Raw genomic sequence first — 22,683 nt, forward strand, 5'->3', positions numbered from 1 at the left:
TGATAAGAATTGGCTGCAGCGTATATTTGGGTAAGATCTGGAATGTTCAATAACCTTGGAGGTAATGTGTCTGATCCTTTGGAACTGGTAGAACCTTTTCTTTTATATGATGAAATAAGATTTTCAGAAAGGGTCATCATATTTGACTTGGGTACCTGGATGGAGGCCTGAGGTGGGTCACTTTAAGGGAACTGTTTTGTTTTGGACTTCTGAATAACCAGTGCAGTAGTAGAGAAGCTGTTTTATGCTGGCGTGGTACATTTAAGTATTGAATTATCCATCAGCTTTGGGGTTTGTCTGCCCCATTCTTTGCAGTTCACCCTAACTGAGTGACCTCGGCTGACTCCCCACTGGCACCCCGGATAATGCAAAATAAAGGCAAGATAGCCCACTGGGTTACAATTGCAAGTGCTCCGTGTTTGTGCAACGCCTTGCAGAATGGAGTCTTACTGGGTATGTCTACACTGCATCTGGGAGGAGGCAGATGTGCAGATGTTTTGTCTTGAGCTGGAGCTTGGCCACTGAACCCTGTGGTGGGGAGGAGAAGGGGTTGGCTTGAGAGCCCAAGTGCCAGCCCGAGTCACAACCTTGAAGCAACATCTGCACAGCTATTTTTATCATGCTATTGCAAGCCCCACTCACATAAGTCTGGGGCCATGAGATGGGAGACTTCCTCCCAGCTGCCGTGCAGACATGCCCACTGGGTCCGGGGGCACTACCACAATACAAATGCTAAGTAATGACAACCAGAAAAGCTGTCTGAGAAAGTCAATCTGAAGCAGGGGTAGCAGAGGAAACTTTTTGAAGTCAGATTTCAAGAGGGGAAGTGACTCAGTGCCTTGGAAAGAGATGGGATGGTTGGGAGACTACCACAGAGAGGTGGCAGCCTCGCACACTGGGATCAGAGCTTAATGGCTTAATTCTAGCCAGATTAGAGAAGCTGTACACATTCCTCTCCAGCCTTGCTCTAACCACATCAGGGGAAGGAGGCGCTCCACTTCAGAGGTTTTGGACCCTATGAGCCACCATCAAACAGAACTCAGAGTATGTCACATTTTTGGCAACAATACAGGAGGCCCAGCTGATTTCTGTCTAGGGTTGGGTCACTGGCAGGACTTCTGCCAATTTTGCTAGATCACTGTGTTACTTCCAGATGTTGCTTTAAGAGGAAACCCGGCCAAAAACCCCATCCTAAGATTTTGGTGTGGCTTTTTTTCTCTTGCCTTAAGATCAGCTTGGAAAGGAACTGTGTGCACTTACGTGTGTGTGTGTGTATCCATGTATGTGTATGTCTCTCTGTTGAAGGGCCACAGAATGATTTTTCCCCTGGAGAAGGTGCATCATCAGAAGGTGCAAGATAAACCTTAACCAGCTCTTTGCACGGTGCTGAATGGCTGCTCTCCTTCGAAGGGCTGAAACTACCCAGAGCTTTGCTGAAGCCTAAGGGGAGAGCTGGTTCCATGTGGCAACTCACTGATGCAGTCGGTGAACTCCGTGTAGTTTCATCCTGTCTTTAATACCCAGCCCGGGCAGTCCAAGGAGAGAGAAGCAGGCCCAAGGAGGACAGCGCCAAGCAGAAGGTACTGAAAGATTTTGAAGTTGAATCAAAGGGACAAGGATGGGGTGGACTAAGCTGAGCTGCCCTTCCCACCCTCCTCCCACCTCTGAATTTCTCTGCAAACCCCATGTCCTCCATTAGATGTTCCAGGGTATTTTATGCAACAAATCCTTAAAGAGCTCTTTTACGCCCTTAAACAATTTCAAAATAAATTGATGCTGGCAGCCGAGGGCTCATGATGCCTAACCCTGCAATCAGCAGTGAAACTTGCTGACAGGGACACAGCTATTTAGGCTGGAAGCTCCACAGGGACCTAATCAAATTGGGGCAGGGGGGAATGATTGGGCAGCTGCAATATGATTTGGAGAGCTGCATGATGAGGAGGCATGATCTAAACTCGTCCCCTGTGCAGAAAGGGTCTGAATGAGCAGGTGCCACGAAGGGGAAAGGAGCTGACAGCCACCTTTTGAGAGGTTGATGCAGTGGCCTGGCCAGTGTGCAGAAGCTAGAATAGAAAATAGGATGCTCGGATGTGTTCCCGGTGAGACGGAGGGTACTATCAAGGCATTTATAACATGATGGGGGAGTGCCGGGTTCACACTCAAGAGCGATAAAGGAGATGCTAAGAAACAGTTCAGAGATGCTTAGCGCAGGATCTTGTGAAAGACACATTGGGATCTTGATTTTGCTGTTTTACCCTAAAGAGGCGAGTAAGAGGTGGCTTGACTAAGGCGTTCACAATAATAAACCCCAGTTGTGTGATTCGGTCTAATCTCCCCTGTAACGTGTGAGCAAGGAACCGTGCAGTGAAACGGAAAGGTAGTACATTTACGGTTCGTGCACTACTTCTTGTACGGCCGACCTGGGACTCACCACGACAGCGGGCTATGGAGACTAATGGCGTCAGAACATTTTTTTAAAGGACTGAATATGTTTGTGGTTGTTAATAGTATTTGCTGCTACCTGAGTTTGACCTATGGTGGAAATGCAGTTGTAACTAATGAGACTGGGCATCTAGATGCTGAGCACCTTTGAAGATATTCAATATATCACCATACCATAAACGCAGTCCCCCAGGCCATAGCATCGCACCGAGGAGCTGGCGTCCTCTGTAGTTGTTTGGCCGTGCTGTGTTCATCCAGAATAAAGCTTTGCTGGTGGTGGGGCCTGAGCTCAGGTCCCACAGGGCTGGCTGCAGAATCAGAACTTGTATAAAATAGATATGAGAGCAGAGCATTGGTCTGGTCTGATGTCATTCCTCTGTTCAGTGAAACTGGCAGTGATATTCTAGAGACAAGGTGGGTGAGGTCGTATCTTTTACTGGGCCAACTTCTGTCTGTGAGAGAAACAAACTTTTGAGCTTCCCCAGAGCTCTTCTTCCGGTCTGGGAGCCTAACACAGCTACAGCAATGCTGCACACAGCAATGATTCTGACAGATTTATTTAGAGCCTTTTCACAAATGGATTAAAGTCGATCCCTAGGAATCAGAGATTCATCAAAGCAGCAGAGTGAGTGGTTCCACAAATCCACCTCTTGTGAACTCCTCACACTCCTGTCTGTCTTGAGAGAACCACTCCTTCATCCTCTGATTATTCAGCTCTGAATTCAGCTTCCTCACTAGCCTGAATTACCCCCAGGAATTAGCAGAGAAACACCCAGAATTGCTAATGAAGCAGATCATTTGCTCCACCAGCTAATTTGAGGGACCCCACAGACAGACACTTCATCCTAGCCTAGGGCCCTCTTCTCTTAGACACACACTTTCACCAAGAGGATGGACTCTTGTCTTCTTGCTCTTGCATCACTTATCGATAAGCCAGCTGAGACCCAGCCAGCAGTGTTGGGCTGTATTGACATCTACTTTTCTGTCTCTAACTTACTGCTGCTGAGCTCAGAGCTGGACCCTAATGAACCCGTCTCCATGTACTTGCATCTACCTGCCTGATGTCTAAGAGGAAGGCAGTGTCATGGGGTAGGGGAACTAGAACATTAGAAAAAGTGGGGATGGGATTGGCTGGGTGAAGAAAGTATTCAGCCCTCTACCCAAGAAGCAGGTCACCTTTCCATGGCCAGATGGTTGCAAGTGAAGGACAATCATTTAAATCGCTGCAAAAGTTTTGAGCAAAATGGTAGCTGGAGGCAACAGGAAAATGTTGACATCATCCTACAGGAAGTCAGTGATGGTCTAGACAGTATTTGGTCCTGCCATGAGGGCAGGGGACTGGACTCGATGACCTCTTGAGGTCCCTTCCAGTCCTAGAGTCTATGAATCTATGTTCCTAACTTGCCACAGCAGGTGAAGGTCATTCCACACCTGCTGGTTCTCACCGATTGAGGCAGGGAAGTCTCTCTGCTGAGTTCTTGTGTGCCTGGCAACTAAACCTAGAGATGGAAAAGTCCAGTGAGATACATTGTCTGCCCAGGGCATGTTCAGGACTCATTCCCTACTCTCCAGTGTTCTGTCCCATCTAGTTTGAAACGCCCCCAAGGGTTGAGCTGACTGGATCTCACGCCTAAGCTATTCTCTTGTCAATTTAAATGTCACAAGACAACTGTGTGGGTAGAGGAGTTAGCTATGCACCCACTTTGGCATTTCTGTAAACTTCGAGCTCACTCTTGCCAAAATTCTGTTCTCCTTTCTCCAGAAGAAACTCCAAACTTACCAGCCATGTTAGCAACTTTCCTCATGATTTAACTTGGGGTGGTTTTGTAAGAGGCAATTGTGAAAGAATAAACAGGACTGACGCTAGTGTATCAGATTCCTCTTTTCAAGCATTGGCTCACTTTGGTTATCAAGGATACAGCGCTGGTGTAAGAAGTCAAATCTTGCAGTGTTCAGCAAGTGCAGGTCCTGTATCAGCAGGAGTCAGCCCAGCCCTTGCTAATTGCTGCTCAACGACTATAACAGTGTCTCATGGAGGATGAAATTCACCCTCTGCAAAAGGGAACAAAAGGCTGTGCGCACTATTCAGGAGGACTTAGCTCAGGCAAAGACATAGTGCAGGCCCTCTGAACAGAAGTGAATTTCATGCATAGCCGTTAAATAAATAGTGGTGGGCATGAATTGCGTACCATGATGCCGCTGATTCTCTCTGGGCTTTCCCCAGTAATTTTTTTGAGTCTCATCGGTTGGTGGCAGTGGTTGTTTTGATTGGTAGGAGTATTGGTGTCTGGTTTTCTCTCTTCATTTGTTTTCAGAATTAGTCGCTCCTGCAAGCCACTCCCTTCTGCCTCCGGGTCTCCAAGCCAGGCTCCTCTCCCTCACTGATCACAAGGCAATTCCATTTACAAGGTGTTACATGAAACAAAACTGGGTGGGGTCTATTCCCCCTCTGCACTTCTGGCAGCAGCCTGGGGTTCCTCAGAGGCCTCCTGGACTTTGCCATGGGGAGCTGATGAGGCCCAAGGCGCTCACAAGCTGATGTCACAGCCACAAACCTTCAGAGTAAACAGACTGCACATAAACCTAGTGAACCCAGGGACGTGTGGCCATCACACTGCCTCCAACATACAGCCCCACTCCCACTGCTCACTGCACTGTCTCCAACTCTGTGGCCTGGAACGTGCTGATGCCTATGTCGGTGCAGTAGCTCTAGGAATTAAAGCACGTGCATGTGAATGGACACAAGGTGCTAAAATTAAATTAACCCAGGGGATCTCAAACTGTGGGTTGGGACACCTCAGGGAGTCACGAGATTATTACTGGGGTCACGAGATGTCAGCCTCCACCTCAAACCTTGCTTTGCCTCCAGCATTTATAATAGTGTTAAATATATAAAAAAGTGTCCTTAATTTATAAGGAGGGGGTCACACTCAGAGGTTTGCTATGTGAAAGGGGTCACCAGTACAAAAGTTTGAGAACCACTCAATTAACCCCTCTGGAGCCTCGGGGAATGCGGGGGAGGGAGGTCTCCCTTGGTAGGGTTGGGAAGGAGGTAAGGTGGTGTAGGATATTGCTCTTCTCATGTGAACCCCCCCCATGGTAAAGATAACAGCTTGGATCTTTGTTAAATAGCTGTCTGCAAGCCTCAAACTGCTGAATGAGCTTTAGGGTAGGGAAGCTGTGCCTCCCAAACAGCCTGGCCCTGCCCCCTATCCGACCCCACACCCACTTCCTGCCCCCGACTGCCCCCCTCAGAATCCCCAACCCATCCTGCTCCTTGTCGCCTCACCACCTCCTGAAACCCCTCCCCAACCACCACCCCGGGACCCCACCTCCCACCGACCCCCCGTCCTCTGACTGCCCGGACCCCCTGCTGAGTCCTGACAGACCCCCCCCAAAATGCCCATGATCCAACCCCCGTTCCCTGTTCCTTGACCTGCCCCCGCAACTCTGACCCCTCCCTGTGCCCTGACTGTCCCTGGACTAGTCTTTCCCCTGCCCCTTATCTAACCCCCCCAACCCCGCCCCCTGCCATGCTGCTTACCCCCGCCTCCCCCCTCTCCTGGACCCTCAGCGCACCACGTCCAGGAGCGGCCCTGGACAGCGCTGCAGCGGCGTGACTCCAGCGGGGTCCCAAAGCTCGCAGCCCTGCTCCCTTACCATGCGGCTTTGACCGGGGCAGAGCTGAGGCCCTGCTAGAGCCACGCTGCTTTAGCTTTGTCCAGGGCCGCTCCTGTACGCGGCGCTGAGGTACTGGGAGATGGGGAAGGTGGAGGCAGGGCCGGGGCCGGAACATTCTCTTGGGGGCCCCTGCGGGGCCCAGGGCCTGGGGCAAATTGCCCCACTTTCCCCCCCCAGGGTGGCCCTGTCTATAGCTGACTACCAACCCTCTTCAGTGCCTTAAGGGTCGCTTAACAGGGTGCAACACTTAGTACTGCTGCTTTTATTTAGGGTGAGCAGATCACAACACTAAAATATCAGGACACATTGGGGTGCGATCAGCCCCACCCACAATCCACCTTCACTCCTCCTAGGCTCTGCCCCCAGGTCCCGCCCCATCCCTGCTTGCCCCCCTCACCCTTCCTCATCCCCCATCCCCCTGCTGGCTTGCTGCGTCCCTCCTCAGTCCCCCACTGCTCACCTCCTCACCCGCCCCGCCTGCCCACAGGATGCTCGCTCGCCTCTTCACCCCCCTGCCTGCCACTCATCCCTACGGCACCAACTTCCCCTCTGCTGGGTGGGTGCTTGCCCACCCCCAGCCTCTTCTCACCCAAGCATCCGCCTTCGCTCAGCCCCCATTCCACCCTCTTCCCCCAAGCCCCCGCCTGCCTCTTTCCACCTCCCCCCCTGAGTGTGCTGCATCCCTGCTCCTCCCCGCTCCCTCCTAGAAAGCGCTAAGCGCTGCCAAACAGCTGTTAGGCAGCAGAAGGCGCTGGGAGGGGGGGAGGAGCGGGGATGCGGTGTGCTGGGGGAGGGGGGAGAAGGAAGCGAGGAACGGGGAGCTTGGCTGCAATTTTTCCCCATGGGTGCTCTAACCCTGGAGCACCTATGGAGTCAGCGCCTCCCTCCCACTTGCCTCCTTACCACAATATCGGGACAAATAGCGTCCCAATCGTCCATTGATCCGGACATGGGACAAAGAGTTAAATATCAGGACAGTCCTGATTTTATCAGGACATCTGGTCACCCTACTTTTATTTGAAATAGAAAATAAAATTAGAAGGGATAAAAGCTCAATATGACGTCTGAGTAACCTGGAGAACTACCTACCTCCTGATAGGACTCTGACCAACATCTTGGTGAAAAATAAAGTAAAGAATTAGGCTTTTTGGAATAAAAATAGCCCCTCCAGTTTGGTGCTCAGAAACTATGGGGATGAACATAGTATAAAAAGGTAGTTGGGTGGTGTAGTTATGTCAGGTAATGAATACAAGAGCTATTAACCCTCAGACTTCAGGGCAAAGGCTGTTCAACCCCTGAGTCAAGAAGTGAATCATGCGTCGGGGATAATAGTTCAGAATCAGACAAGGAGGTGAAGTTGAGGACTAGGAAAAACTGGCTCGAATGACCTGAGCCAGGGATGTTTTTATCAGCCTCATTTAGATGAGGTGCAAGTCTCGAGAGCTGCCAGGAAAGTAATTATCTTTCCCATTTTCAGCACTGCTTTGGTTCGCGTTTGCAGCCTTCACCTGTAAATTGTGCCAAGGCAGCATTATTCCTCCTCTGGTTGTTTTAATCACAGTTTAAGATCTTCCCCGTGGATCTGCTGGAACAGTCCAGCCCTGTGATGGAAATAGGGCTGGATGATTTAAGGGGAAACCTAATGGACTTTGAGGATGTTCCAGTGCATAGCCTACAGCAGAATGTCTGGGAGGAAGAGCTGTGCGCTAAATGCTAATTTAAATGGATACCATTATTGTTGGAGGGATTTAGGACAAACTACTCACTGCATTGCTCAAGGAAGGTTACAATTGCTTGAATAGGGTCAGCTGTGTTCTCTTTGACTTGCCCGTGAAGGAGGAAGGACTGAGACATGAGCGAAGGGCTCCTGTGATATATTCTGCATACACTACATTCAGTAGAAAACAGCACTTTTTAAAAAAACCAGGGAGTCAGATTAACAAACCCAATCCATTTATGACTATTTAGAATGATGAGATGCTTTTTCCTCCCCAGTTATGGAGTATTAGATCAGAGGACTGGGAACCAGCACTCCTGGGTTCCTTTCACAAGGCCACCCCTGACTCATTGTGTGGCCTTGTGCAAGTCACTTAACTGCTCGGTACCTCAGTTTACCATCTTTAAAAGAGTTATAACAGCATTGACTGGCCATCCCAGTGGCACTGTGAGGCTTAATGTTTGGACAGCATTGCAAGTTCCTTTTCATCTCTCTTCTCTTTTCCGCTTTTTCCCTCCCCCTCCATTTGCCTTTGTTTCTTTCTATCTTTGTCTTTTTTAAAATGTCCAGACAGCAGTTGGGTAGTTTCTTAAAACAGTGAACCCCCTGCCACACACACACTTTTCTGCATGTTCTTACCATGTTCAGGCTGATCCTTATCTTTGTCTGTGCACCTGAACTCACCTTCCCTGAAGCCAATAGCCTCCCTCTTCTGGACTTCAGCAGAACAGCATTCTCCCGCAAGGGGGAAATCCTGGCCCCACTGAAGACAATGGAAGTTTTACCACTGACTTCAATGGGGCCAGCCTGTCACCCCGTGGCTTTACATGAAAAGCTTTGTATGTTGTTGTCGAAGAATCACAGATTCACAGAACTAATGACAACTGTTCCAGGGATTTTCCTACCTTCCTGCTAGTGGGAGACTCTTCGCTACAGAGCATTCGCTATCCAGGAGTTACAGATATGGGATTGTTTGTACATCTCCACTGGACTTTATTTTTCTAATTATGAGGAATACAAGCAGGGACTGATGTGGCTGGGTAAGAAAGGCCCTCTAGAAATTCAGACTGTTCTACGCTATTAAGCCCTATGCACTTGGATCGGGTCTGCAACTGAATTTAAACAAAGCTTTGTCTCCTACCCACTTCCTCTTCTTGTTTTTAACAAATAACCTCTGGTTGTGGATGGAGTGCTGCCTTCCCATAAATGGACTAGCTCAGACTAGTTTATGTGTACAGCTGTTTATCTCCAGCAGATCAGCATTCTGAGTTTGTGCTTGTTAGTGACTAAGACCACAAATGTATTTGCCAGGCTGCACAGACGCAGAGGGCTGCCGGAGGCAGTATCCTGCGTGCGTGAGCAATGTGTTTGCGAATGGTTACACACTGGTGAATGATACAGGGGAAATGCTACTGGTGATTTGTTGGTGTAACTTGGGTCTTTGTTCTGCTTTGGGTTAGAGATGGGCAAACAATGGAGCAGCCCACCAGATCCCCTCAACGTTTAGAGTTCCTGAGTTTGGGTCTGAGTTCCTGGAGCCGAACCCACCTCGGTGGTTTTGGTTCCAGTTGGAACAATCACTAGAGAACTCCAACGAGAACAGGCAAGATTGTGAAAAGCTTCTGCGAATCCTGATCACATGGCACTATATGGGTGGGGACGTCACCTTCCTTTCTGATGTTACCCACAAAATGCACCTTAAGGACATAAAAGGACTCGGATTAAGCTCAGCCCAGTTGCATGCACTCCTTGTAGTGCCCACTACTGGGCCAAGATCGTAAAGAGCAACTTGTCAAAGTTTGGTGCCCTCTGACCCAAACCTGGGACCTACCCTTGGCTTGGCTTGGTTTGAAGACCCAAACTCTGAACCCCAAGCTCAGCCCTATGTAGCTCTGAGCCCCACTTCCTCTTTGGCTCAGCCCCACCATAACTGAACCATGCCTACAGTAACTTCACTGTAGCCATGGAGTGCAGCAGCATTGTGGGTAAACAGATGCAAACGAGCCCACCGAACTAAGACACATTGAATTGGCCATGTCTAATGCTTGCTCACACATATAGTGTGGTTCTTTGTCACCAGCTAGTGGCTTGACTAACTAACGAGGTTTCTGAGTCTGCTGCTGCCTCTCAGCTAAAGAACCTGGTTCTTAAACTCAGCCACTTTAATAACAATCCCTGGCTCTTATTTAACGCTTTTCACCTGTAGCTCGCAAAGCGCTTTACAAAAGAGGTCAGTACCAGTATCCCCAATTTACAAATGGGGAAACTGAGGCACAGAGCAGTGATGTGACTTGCCCACTCTTGCCCAGAAGGCCAATGGCCAAGTCAGGAATAGAAACCAGGTCTCCTGAGTCCAAGTCCAGGGCTCTAGTCCCTAGGGAGTCTTTTACTGCTGGAGATCGCAGCAGCAGTCCCAGAGGTGACTCAGTCGGGGGCGTCATTACAGGTGGTGGGGAACAGCTGCTTCCTTTGCCTTGGTGGGAGGTCTTTTTATTCCGTGCATTACTTCAGACCCTCCAATGAGCCGATGAGCTGGGCACAGCTCAATCCCGCTTCTCTTTTATGGCCCTAAAATATATTTTGTGGGTAATGTCAGAAGGGGAGATTATTCCCTCTTCCAATAATCCTCCTCCCTTCCCCCCCACTACAAAAAGCAGTGAAATAAAAACCAGCTGGACAGAGAAGGCCAAATGACTGGGGTGATAAGGTCACCAAACGCAGACAGACGGAAGATGGAGTTGGCTTGCCTCAGCTAGCAATGCCCTCTGCATTCATCCCCTGAATCTTCTGCTCTGGTCCGGAGGTGTAGCTCCACTGAAAACAACCAGAGCGGGGGGGACTGATGCAGAAACGCACACACACATTTTGCAGGGGCACCTCGGCTTGCCAAACAGAAGCCTCATTCGGAAATTGTAGACCTGGCTCTCAAGGGGATTCTTTACCTTCACAGCCAGGTCAAGCTGTCCTGGGTGGATTAACCTCCCCATGCTTTTCACACTGGGGCTTGCAGCTGTCTGCGTCCCACGCCCGCGGTGATGCCCTGCTTGTGCCCTGAGGAATGCCAGCTGCTCCAAGCACTGAGCAGGCTTGTGCCCAGCCTCTGTAGTTGTGTGGAGGATGCAGTTTTCTTCTCTGAAGAGGGAAGTAAGCTGTGGTTGGGAGTGGGGGACAGAGTACTCTCTTGTTGCTCTGTGAGTGTGAAAGAAGGAAGGGGGACTTTCCACACTTGTGTACCAGGCTGCCGGAGAGACCCAGAGCTGTGCGTCACCCGGCCAAATGTCTACTTCAGCAAGAGCGAGCTTTGCTGGTGCTTAGACTGTGTGTCAGCTTCCTGCCGCAGCCACCTGTCATCCCCTCGAGTCTTCCCTGGGCCAAACCTCACCTAGCAGGTTACAATTAGTGACTTCCAGCTCCTGAGTTCCTCAAAGCTCTGCAATGCAAAGCCTCTACCCCTGTGCATTCCCAGCAGGTATTAAGTCTGCTTCTCTGCTGAGTCAGTACATTCCAACGTATTAATTCAGCTGGAGTAAATACACCCTTCCCATCAAGCACAGCACTGAACTGGCTTGCAGGACAAGTGAAACCCTTTGGTATCACTTAAACCGTGCTCTTTTGTTACCAAACGCGATGGGTCACAGCTGTGGGAATCCCAGCAACATGTTAAACCTTGTGTTTGGGGTCTGTGTGTATTGGGAAGGAGGGTGAGAGGGGTGGGTTTTCTTTGTTCCGTTGTTGGTGAGTCAGGGATAGGATCCTGCAGAGGAAGCGGGGAGCAGAGCTCTGTGCAGCCTTGACCTGGAACGGCAAAAGTCCTTAGTCCGAGCTTCACCGGGATTCACAAATCTCAGCCCCTGCTCGCTAAATTGTGTGCAGCACTGGGATTGTGTGCAGCACTGGAACACCACCTCCTTTCCGGGGTCCCTCCCTTAGTGCCCCCCCCAAGAGCTCCAGGACTGTGGAGATGAGGAGAGGAGGTATCTGCCGAGGAGATGGGATGGGTAAGAGGAGAAAGGACGGGGTCAAAGGCATGGATTCCTTTGGAAGTGCTAGTTAGTGGAGTTATCAGTCTAGGTTACTTATATATCCCGACCATGCCCTCATGAGGCAGGGCAGTGCTATCATCCCCATTGTACAGATGGGGAAACTGAGGCAGAGAACATATGACTTGCCCAACGTCACAGTCTGCCAAGTCCAAGGGTCTCTCAGAAAATGCCAGCTGAGAAGTTTCTTGAGTAGCCTGGAAGGAATGGGTCAAGCTTTCTCCTGCCTGAGATTTTGCGGGGGGAATGTCAGGTCTCTTGTGAATAGGGCTTGCGCTCTTCATGATCTTTTCATGGATGGATGGTGCTGCATGTCCGGCTTTGACAGAGGTGGGCTCCATCTAGGTTCTCATCAGTTCACCTCCTGAAAAACACTTGTGTTCTTTGCCCAGCGACCGCTGAAATGCAGGATGGCCTTCAGAAAAGCATGTGGTAGCACTGTGTATCACAGGAGATGTTCCATTTGGTAAGATAAGCAGCACAGGGAGGAGGTCTGAGTTAGCTGTTACCACCCAAGACAGTGATTGTGGAGTCTTTGTCAATTGTTCTCTGAAAACATCTGATCACTATTCAGCAGCAGTCAACAAGGCTAACGGAATGTTAGGAACTATTGGGAAAGAGACTGAAAATATCATATTGCCACTACAGGTCAGTAGCATCTTAGGCACATTTAACATGCACGATTTCAGCTTTACGCAATTGGCAAAAACAAGAAAAAAACAAAAACAAAGAGAGAAAAATAACAGTTTAAATACTGTTTCTGTAGTGCGGGCATTTCCGCCCGCCATTACACTTAATGTAATTTTGACTATACGTGATTTTTGCTTTACGCGCTGACTGCGGAACGTAACCCCAGCGTAAGATGAGACAGACCTGTATATAAATCCATGGTACACCCATACCTTGAGTACTGTGCCCGGTTCTGGTCGCCCCATCTCAAAAAGATCATAGTAGAACTGGAAAAGGTTCAGAGAAAGGCAACAAAAATGATCAAGAATATGGAAGGGCTTCCATAGGAGGAAAGATTAAAAACATTAGGGCTGTTTGGCTTAGAAAAGCTTGACTAAGGGACGCTATGCTCAAGTTCTATAAAATGATGAAGGGGGGGGAAGTGATTAGCAAAGTATTATTTACCCTTTCCCGCAATACAAAACCCAGGTGTAACCCGATAAAATTAATAGGCAGCAGGCTTACCACGAACAAGAGGAAGTACTTTTTAGAGAACGTACAACTAACCTGTGGAACTCCTTGCCATGGGATGTTGTGAAGGCCAAAAGTATAACTGGGTTCAGAAAAGAATGAGATAAGTTCATGGATAGGTCCATCAATGGCTATTAGTCAAGCGACCAGGTTCACAACCCCATGCTAAGGGCAACCCTAAATCTCTGGTTAACAGGAGCCGGGAATGGCAGGTGAGTGGGTCATTCCATAATTGCTGTGTCGTCCACGTCCCTCTCAACTCCATAACCAGCCACTGTCAGAATCCAGATTCTGGACAAGATGGACCATCGTCTGACCCAGTATGGCAGGTGTGGTAGGATGTTCCAGAGATGTCACAGTTTCACGACATGACATATATTTTCACCCTTGGGTGTCAGTTTTTTAAAATAGACATAGAGTCACCACATCCTATTGCTAAATAGCACTTCCTCCTTCTGTTTTTTTAATTTTCGAAAGGAGAAATCTTGACTTAGTAAAAATCTATCAGCTGCATGTGCAGAAATTACAGAACCATGAGTCAGTTTCATATGTGACCGTAATTGTTCAAAGTGCCGGACAGATGTAATCCTGACTCAATTTGTATGTGGATTTAGAACTCTGAGATTACCCAACTGATCACGCTCAGACCAGGTAAATGTATCCCCATTTATAATCTAGATTCCTTTCTGATTGTTTATAGGATTGCTTCTATCATTGGCTTGCTTGGATAGTGAGTGGGATCTAAGAGGGTATAAAATGCAACAGTCAAATCCTGGGGAAATGCTTTCTTTGCAGAGACTGCGTAAGAAAAGTTTTATGGCATTTGCTGTTACAAAGGGATGGCAGGGAAACTCAACAGCATTGGCAGGAGACGGTACTGCGGTGGCTGTTCGGGAATGATTGAGGAGTGTTCTTCCCATGGTGGTTGTGAGAATGATTTTGCTTGTTAGTCAAGTTTCCCCAACTCAGATTCTTCAGAGAGTCATGTAGTTCTGCAGCAGAAGGCTCTGTGGCTGGAGCTAGAGCTCTGTGCTTTGTACAGTCATCTCGTTGCATGTATCTTTCTGCTTGTGCAGGAGAAAGCTAGTTTGCTCACCCTGAAGTTTCTTACAGACTTTCTAAAGTAGAGCATAGAAGAGTCACTCTTTAGAATGAAGAAGGTGGAGAACCCTCACCAGAGAAGCTAGATTGGAATAGTTATTCTTTTTGATAGCACTGCCACATCTTCATCGGGGGTGGCTTGGCAGCACTGGTTAAAGCAAAACCAGACAGGCGCATGCCTTGGATCAAAAGCCCATCCTCGAAAGTCTCCAGAGCCTTGAGAACGTCCTACAATGTTTATTTTCATTTTTGCAAGTGGTCCTGCGAGTTCTTTTGGAAGTTGGGGACTCTTGAGTGAAAGCCTAAGCTCATGAGCTCTTCAGCCCAAGTTCAGGGCCAAAGTAGCTCAGACATTCTTCGTTTCAGCTGCCAGATGCTCAGCTGAGCTGAATCTCTACATCTGGGGAGAGTCACCCACCACTGCACTGGACCCTTGTCTTTTATAATCACAGTTCTTCTTCGGCTGCTTTTGCTTTCCATTGAGAGTGGTGCTCAGTAATTAACACTGATAGACAGGAGGGGTGGGATGATCCCAGACTGAGGCCAGTAAACACACACAGTTCTTTGCACTGGGTTGGATCTGGATCATGGCATTTTGCCAAAGCCCTGGCGAGGGGGCAGCCTGCAGCCATCTTGACCTAGGAAGCCAAATTTCTCCCATAGTTCCTAGGCTTGCTGAGATTGCTCCACCCCTCTGTGGCCAGCTCTGCAGGCGAGTCTGGACGTGGGGAGTTGTCCCTCTCTCCTCTCCCAACTCCGGTGGGGGGAATTGCATTTTAGTTGGCATGGAAGGAGGAGCAGCTTCTGCAGTGCCTTGATAGCTGGGAGGCAACTGTCCTCTGTCCTTGTGTTGGATGATTGGAGAGACTTCTTATGCCTTCCCACCCCACGTGCCCTAGAGCCAGGGACAGGCAGGCCCTCGGTGACAGTACTTAGCTCTTTGCCTTTCCAAAGCACTCTGTGACTCCCAGTTTGTCTGAGTCATAAACCAAAGCAGGACCTAGAGGATCCTTTCAGAGTGAATTGTAGTGGGGGGAGAACGCCGCAGCTCAGAGACCAGGGCTGGCCATGCAGCGGAAAGCACCTGAGTTCTAGGCACCCTTAGCGAGTTGTGGACCCATCTAGCACAGGGAGCCGAGAGGCAGCCGTTGTTTTACCAGCTGTAGGAGGGTGGGAAATAGCAAGAGAACAGCAGAGCTTTTCTTTGCAATGATTTGGCAGCATGAAGCCACCCAGAGCAGCTGAGGAGGCTGCATGCAGCTGGGAGCTGTTCCCAGCTCAACAGAATTTCTTGTGCCTTGATTGTTCCTGGAGGGCCCAGCTCTCACGGGAATTTTTCACCTTGACAAATGAATCCCAGGGAGCTGTACTGGGTGCCTGATATAAAGGGAGACATCTCCCTCCCCGCAGCAAACAGTGACAGCCCCCACAGGAATCAGCCCCCAAGCAGCCAAAAATATGACAGAGGATAAAAAGGCCATTTTCTTTTTTCATTTCTTTCTCCTCTGTCTCGGACATCCTGCACGTTTTGCAACAGACCCTGCTTCCAAGGCTCTGCTAGTCTCAGTAGCCATGGTGCAGTGATCATATTGACTTGTCCCTGGGTCAGTCCAAGGGCAGGGCTGAATTCCCTCCGTCCACCCCTTACAAATCTCCTGCAAGGCTGAAAGACAGTGTGTAAATTCTTCAAGCAGTAGAATGGAGTCAGTTCATCACCCAAGTAATGATGCAGATGTGGTCATGAAAATGGCAGCAGCCGGCGTGAGGGTGCCATTCCTTGCTTGCCTCGCTGGAAGAGCGAGGAGGGCTGCACAGTGGCTGGGGCATGGGGTGCGGCATGCAGGTAGACAGGGAAATAAAGGGGTAAGTAGGCCTTGAAAAGGGGGTTGTGCCCACCCTTGCACGCAGCAGTCTAAGGGGAGGGTGACTCCTTTTGGCATCTACACCGAACTAGCTCATCTCCTTGGCCAGCTCTGACTTGTTACTGCTTCCAGGGGGCATACAGGGTCTGTGCTAGCACATCCAGATTTGCAGTGTTACCTCCTGATCGCTCAGCATTTTATACTCCCATTGCACTGGGTCAGTGATGATGCCAGGGATGGGGTGGCGGAGAAACATCATGAACCATCGGGGGCGCATTTCCTGACCCCGGATCCTGACTTCACTTTCTCCAAATGTTCCTGTAAACGTTCTGGGTTCCGTTAGTGCTTAGGCCAATGAGCTGGTTCGCTAGAGATCTTGGGGACGCAAACAAGCACCCCCAGTGCTCCAGCACAGTGCCACCAAAGAATCTCTTCAGTTGTGCCCAGAGCGTGTCAGTGTGGTGGAATGGCACAACAGCTGGGCAGGGGTCTCCGTGAGCCGCGATTCCAGATGTTACAGAACCACGACGGTGACCCAAGCTCTATGAGCATTTACACAATGAGCTACTGATCTAGAGGGCTGTCTGTGGGTGGTGCAGCGTGAGAAACCAGTGAGACCCGGAGAGCCTGGTAGGGCTCAAAGGGTTATGAAATGGGAAATGAACAAGTGATGGTTGAAACTTAAGAGGTTTGGTTTGGATAAGCTCTTAAAAATTGGCTGGCTTACCCAGACCTTTTTGATTTAGGATTTTCAGATCAGGATCAAGGGGGGTTGTTGTTTTTCTGCAAGCTCTCTAGTGCCTCCTCACGTGGCCTGCTCAGCATGGCCTAATGGTCCTGGCAGTAGTTGTTTGTTTCTGCTGTTTCCTAACGAAGCCAGAGGTGCTGCAGAACCCACAGCAGCAGAAAGACCCAGGTTCACAAGGCCCATGTCCCTGACTTCGGCCCTGATCCTGCACCCTAGCAGTCAACAGGAGTTTTGTCATTGACTTTAGTAGGAGCAGGACCAAGCTCTCTAAATGCATCAGTTGCCTCATGTTATTGACTTTGGTGGTGCAACTTAACGTTAGGCATGTGCTGAAGTACCTTGCGGAATCTGGGCCTGTGGCAAAGTAGCCACCCTAACCTGCCCCCTCCTGACTCGCTGTAGCATTGCAGAGCCTTTTGCCTCAGATTCCCCCACCTTCTTTTAGCCTATTCCAGATGTAGCAGCACCTGTCCCTCCTTACAGCGTCCTCCCCCTTCCGGGGTCACAGAGCCAATTAGCCAAGTCCAGCACAAATGTACCCAACTCTTCTGCCCTGCTGGGATCAGCAGGCTGCCACCTCTGCATGGGAATCAATCTGTTCCTATTGCTGCTCCCTGGTCCAATCAGTCCCTACTCCAGGGGCTGGCACACTCCTCCCTTTCCTCACTGTTTCTGGCAGGCTCTAGCTGGTTCAGGTTCCTAGAGACAGGACACTTCCCACCGCATCTCCTCTCTCCAACTGAGCTCACCCAGCTCTTGCTGGAGACAGGCCCTGCTCTCCCTCAGCTGGGCTTTATTTTTAATTCATCCTGGTCCACTCTCCAGCTTCCCCCATCTGGTTATTTGGTCTCCCAGGCCCAAATTCCCCTTTCACAACCTCTAGGAAGGTGGTGGAATCTCCTTCCTTAGAGGTTTTTAAGGCCCGCTTGACAAAGCCCTGGCTGGGATGATTTAGTTGGGGTTGGTCCTGCTTTGAGCAGGGGGTTGGACTAGACAACCTCCTGAGTCGATTCCAACCCTAATCTATGATTCTTCTATGAAAAGCAGCATCTTGGAAGTGCACAATTTGAAGGAGAAAAAAGAGCATTTTATTGTCCTTTTTATTGGCTGCAGAATGCCAGGAGAGCCTAAAATTAATAGCAACCAGTATAAAAAATAAGAAAAATGATCAAAAAAGAACTTTTATTATTTCAGAAACAGCCCTAGGCTCTTGGCCTTTCAGCACAGGGCAGACAGAAGCATAAGCATAAATTGCTTCCTTTTTCCCCCCAACTCCCAAGAATTTCCCCTTCTTTTAAAATTAAATCTGTCAAATGAATATGAGGGAAATGGAAGCAAGAAAACAGAATTATGCCTCCATTAAATGGTTATTTTTAATGAGCCAAATGCCGAGCACCTTAATTTGCACTGAAGTCAATAGACCAAATCCAAGGTTCTTTGCTCAGTTTGCCCGAGTAAGAGACTTAGTCCAAGCTGAATAAAGAGCTCAGGATTTGACCCATCAGAAAAGTCCCCTTTGAACATGCAGTGTGAGCTATAGAGACATCTGCCATTCATGTCAGTGAGGCTACACTAGGGAGATGATAGCAGGCATTGGAAAGGACTGTCTTTCCCAAGGCAAGTGGGAATCCTAGGCCCCAAGGCTTGGAAAGAGTTGTAAAATATGGAGTAACTAGGGGAACACCCAGAGAACAGCTGCCTGTGCACATCAGGATGAGAAACGCTATAGAACTAAAGGCAGCGTGGGTCAGAGGTTAGGGTGCTGGGCTATTTCACTGTGTGGTGTTAGACAAATCACTTAGACACTGGGCTTCTGGTTCTCTCTCTGTGAGACGGAGGCTGTGACAGGTTGGACGCCCCTTCTGGAGTGCCACCTGGTGTACTGGGATTTCACCAGCCAAGGTTCCCTCTTCCTGCTTTGCTGAATTAGGCTCTCTGGCCTCTTGCAGCACATACACAGGTAGAACCACACCTGACACAGACTGAAGTCAGCTCTGTGTGAGAGGGCTCCCCCAGGCTCACGTGCACACCCCTCTTTTTGGGAGATAAACCCAGACTGATACTGTCTTGCACTGTATAGAAAAATCTGCACAGCGCAAGCTCATAAAAATCCACCCTCTTTCTCAATGTGAAGAGAGATGTGCACAACTTCTCCCCCCCTCCCGTTAGAAATTACATAAACTGGGTTTTATTATAAACAAGAAATAAGTTTATTAATTACAAAAAGTGAATTTTCAGTGGTCCAATAGTAAACAGACAAAGCAGATTACCTTAGTAAATAAACAAAAGCCCCAGACTGAGCTTAACACGCTAGAGAGGCAGGATACAAATTAACAAATTCTCACCCTGAGTGATAAACAGGCTGGCAGATTCTTAAGGCACAAGTTGCCTGGGCTTTCCCAGGTTTTCTTACACAAGCTAAAGATCTCAGCCTGGGACTATCACTTCCCAGCATTCAGCCTGTGTTCCTCAGGTGATTTCAGGTGCGTTGTAGGGAGAGTGAGGTCCCCTCCTGTTGTCATTGTCCGTCTTTTATCTCTCTCCCCCCAATGATATCTTACAAGACCCATCTTGCATAAAGTATATCTTAGTTACACCATATTCATATTATAACCATATTTCCATAAAGAATATGGGGTGTGACGTCACAGAGACGATACTTCCCAAGCGTTGGAAAGCCCCTGGAGATTCTTGGAGGGAATGCACTGGGCAGACATTCTTACTGCACCTTTGGAGACTGATATGGATGTGAAATGTGGTACCGCTCCCAATGTGGGGGCCCAGTTCCACCAGGCATAGGAACCAGCTCGGCACATTTTATTCAATTCTGGGACTGAACCAGACTCATTACTTTTTAAAGACCTGGAACGCTTCAGCCCACTTCAAGAGGGTCCTGGGCTGGAAAGTTGGGATCCAGATTGGGCCCCTCCAAAGGCCAAGGGATGTTCAGACCCAAAGATTTGGTTCTGGCCCAGCTCTGTCTAGTATTTCTTTTTCATTTCTCTGTCTGTGCCATGATGGGCTCTGTCTGAAACAAGAAGTCCATGTAACCACAGTAACCATGAGCAAGCTATTTTCAGCCTAAATGGCCCCCTCCCTCCAGCACTCCTCACTCCAAGAGAGAGCACAGCGTGTAAGAGTCACCTCTGTAGCAGGCAACCTCTCTGAGAGCAAAATGGCCGCCCCATTTTTAGAAAGGGAGAAGGCGCAATGCATGGAAAGCATTGCAGTCTCAAAGATGCATGTACTGGCTTTGTTACGCGGTCACACCAAAGGTTATTCCCGAACACCGGCTCTCCATTGTCTGCAGAGCATTGTCCGTTGGTTTGATTGCTAGCCACCGTTTCCCAGTACTCTGCGTCAATAATACTTTGTCTAAAACCCTTTTGGGGGCATATTTCTTTTGCCCGCCTTGTGTCCTGCTCTCACCTGCTGGTTCAGCCCAGGGCAATCGTTTCAATATATGCTGTTCCCAGAATCTACTGGTCCGTCCAGGTGCATCTTCGTCAGTACTGCTTGTACGGAAATGAGAGATGACCCCTGACCTGCCATCTGGACAAAGATTTGCAATGCAGGAAGGGCTGGGAGAGGCTGTCTAACTCTCACGTATTGGCCTACTCCTTCCGCAGAACGAGTCAATAGGCTTCTAGCAGTAAGGGCCCGAATGGTCACAACACACAGAGACGACACACGCAAGGGACACTGGGATATTCCAGGCTGAATCAGTTCCAGAATGCAGATCCCAGGGGCTGGGACTGTCCCTTCTGAGTCTACCCCTTTGGCAAGACTGATGCAGTGTGGGAATGGACAAGTCATGGCTGCCATTGGTGAGATTTGGCACCAGCAGCCAAATCTCCCATCCGTGTTGTGTGTGTGTTACAGGCACCTGCATGGGTGAGCTGCCAGAGCTCACAGCGGTGTCTGCACTATTATTCACCTCCCTGACTTGCCTAAGTCTCCTGGGAGTTTAAACATATTTCTCTCATTGAGCACTTGAGTCTGTCTCCAGGGAGGGAGAGTTACATGTAGCAGCTGTGGCAAACCCCATGGTATCAGCGCAGGGCAGAGTTTATTGCGCTTGCGATCCGACCCGTATTTGAGGTTAAAAAACAGGGCTATTTCCTCCCAGCTTGCAAGCTTCTCCGAGAGAGGAATACTTTCTCCATCTGTGAGCTTGGCAGTGACGTTAAAAACAACCACCGACCCCAGCGTCTTTCCAGCTGGCAGACAGGCGCATTGGTAGGATCAAGAAGTGCTCGGCGGCTGCTGGCTGCGGCTGTACTTGGAGACGGGTGGGGCTGGCTGGTTCTCCCTTCGCTAGCAAGTGTTCCCGGGCAGGGAGCATATGGAGATTTAAAGCCTCCCAAATCTGAGCCGGGCGCAGCATCAGGACCTCCTCTGCTTAGATAAATGGAGCGAGTTCTGCTCTTGTGCCTCCTTCATAAAACAGGTGCTCCGTGGGTGAGGTGGGCTCTCCAGGGCTGCCTTGTTCATTTATTGTTGATGTTCACGCAGGCTTGGTTGCTAGTTCAGGAATGAGTGTGTTGCCATCTAATTACGGGTTGGAGTCAGCCTGCGAGGGGGCCAAGAAAGGATGGGTCTCCAGCTGTTGTGTGGGCCGGCCGAGCAGCCAGGCTGGGTCAGAAGAACCGAAGCTGCATTAGTCAGAGTCCACTCTGGGGCCCGGGGCCCGGGGCCCGGGAGTTGAGGGGGATCAGCTCTCTGACAGAGGTGCAGGGAAGGAGGCTGGGAGGGCTGTGAAGAGGCCTTGGGAAGAGACCCACAGCTCTGAGCTCCTGCAGCTGGACTGCAAAAGAGAGCAAAAATGCAAGGGGTGTCCTTCTCCTCCCACAGCGGCCGCAGCACGGAGACAGGGGAGCACCTGGCCAGCCAACGAGCAGGTACAGCTTCAGCACACCTAACCAGCACGCGCCTTTGAGTTGGGTGAAGTTCCTTGGTGCTTCCCCCCTCTGTCATGGGCCAAACTGCAGATCCCGACACCCACTAACTTTCAAGTTTTTCCCTCTTATTTCACATCTTCCCCTGCACTTGCGGGTTCTCTATTTAATATATTCCCTCCTCATCTGAACTCTCTGCACAGCTTCCTGTTTGCAGGCAGGCTCTGCTCACTTCCCCTTTCCAAGCTTGGGTACTAGGAGAGAGGGCAATTGGAAGGAAAGGCAGTTGCAGAGTCCCCAGGGAGGTGGTGCATGGGCTGAGGTTAGGTTAGCTTACCCAAGTGATCAGGCTTTGATTCATGGCTTCTTCCCTCATGGGAGTTCAGCGTAAAAGGACCCCGACTTTGCAAGATACAAGGCTCAACTCTCGTGGCTTTTTCCAACTAGAGCACTGACATGTGTGATCCTGGCCCCGCTGGCCATCCCAGAGCTGCTGTCACTGACGAGGAAGCTGCCTATGGGGGTAGGGGAATCCCAGAAAAGACCAACCTGTCTGGCTGCCATCTCCTCTGCTGGGACTTAGTACCTTAAGTGCTGAGGGAATGTGAGTGCTCCTATTTTTGTATATATATCTCAGGGTGAGATCTGAGCAGGAAGGCCTGAGAGGGCACAGACAAATGCAATATACAAGGCTGCAACTCACTGCAAGATGGAAGAGGCAGTGTGAGGAAATGAATGGGAATGTCCCTCCAGGGCTGTCTATTGGGGCAGCGGTTAATGTGACTCATAGCTGCCCCGCCTTCATTCTTAGGCCATGTCTACACTACACGATAATATCGAATTAGCTAAAATCGGTTTCATAAAACTGATATAAATTTGATTTCACGTAGCCACACTAGGCACAGTAATTCGGCGTTGTGCGTCCATGGTCCGAGGCTAGCATTGATTTCTGAAGTGTTGCATTATGGGTAGCTATTCTGTAGCTATCCCATAG

General features: G+C 49.5%; 1 protein-coding gene across 1 annotated transcript in view; it reads left to right on the top strand.

The window, feature by feature from the left end:
• The first annotated feature begins 1,288 nt into the window (after positions 1 to 1,288).
• The window catches only part of CMKLR1 (chemerin chemokine-like receptor 1), a 43,367-nt gene continuing 21,972 nt past the window's right edge, over positions 1,289 to 22,683 (top strand). Inside the window, exon 1 of the mRNA XM_032805445.2 lies at positions 1,289 to 1,598. The gene's annotated coding sequence lies outside the window, so the exon portion shown is untranslated. The remainder of the gene's footprint in view (positions 1,599 to 22,683) is intronic.

The sequence above is a fragment of the Chelonoidis abingdonii genome, chromosome 22, assembly GCF_003597395.2.
Source record: "Chelonoidis abingdonii isolate Lonesome George chromosome 22, CheloAbing_2.0, whole genome shotgun sequence".
NCBI classification, from domain to species: domain Eukaryota; kingdom Metazoa; phylum Chordata; order Testudines; family Testudinidae; genus Chelonoidis; species Chelonoidis abingdonii.